The sequence below is a fragment of the Oncorhynchus keta genome, chromosome 8 (genome assembly GCF_023373465.1).
Source record: "Oncorhynchus keta strain PuntledgeMale-10-30-2019 chromosome 8, Oket_V2, whole genome shotgun sequence".
Taxonomy (NCBI): domain Eukaryota; kingdom Metazoa; phylum Chordata; class Actinopteri; order Salmoniformes; family Salmonidae; genus Oncorhynchus; species Oncorhynchus keta.
Window position 1 is genome coordinate 35,072,130 of NC_068428.1, and position 694 is coordinate 35,072,823.

A 694-nucleotide genomic window follows, 5' to 3' on the forward strand; every position below is an offset into this window, starting at 1 on the left:
ACACACCGCTCACAGCTCCACACATAGCTCCACACACAGTTCCACAGCTCCACACACAGCTCCACAGTTCCACTAACAGCTCCACAGTTCCACACACAGCTCTACAGCTCCACACAGCTCCACACACAGCTCCACAGCTTCTGAACAGCTCCACACAGCTCCACCCACACACAGCTCCTGGGTTCCCCTGCAGCTCCACAGCTCCACACACAGCTCCACAGTTCCACACACAGCTCCACGGCTCCACACACAGCTCCACACCCAGCTCCACAGTTCCACACACAGCTCCACAGCTCCACACACAGCTCCACAGTTCCACACACAGCTCCACACACAGCTCCACACACAGCTCCACACACAGTTTCACAGCTCCACAAACAGTTTCACAGCTCCACACACAGTTCCACACACAGCTCCACGAACAGCTCCACAGTTCCACACACAGCTCTACAGCTCCACACACAGCTCCACACACAGCTCCACACACAGCTCCACAGCTTCACACACAGCTCAACACACAGCTCCACAGTTCCACACAGCTCCACACACAGCTCCACAGCTTCACAGACAGCTCCACACACAGCTCCACAGTTCCCCACACAGCTCCACAGCTCCACACACAGCTCCACACACAGCTCCACACATAGCTCCACACACAGCTCCACACACAGCTCCACAAACAGCTCCACACATA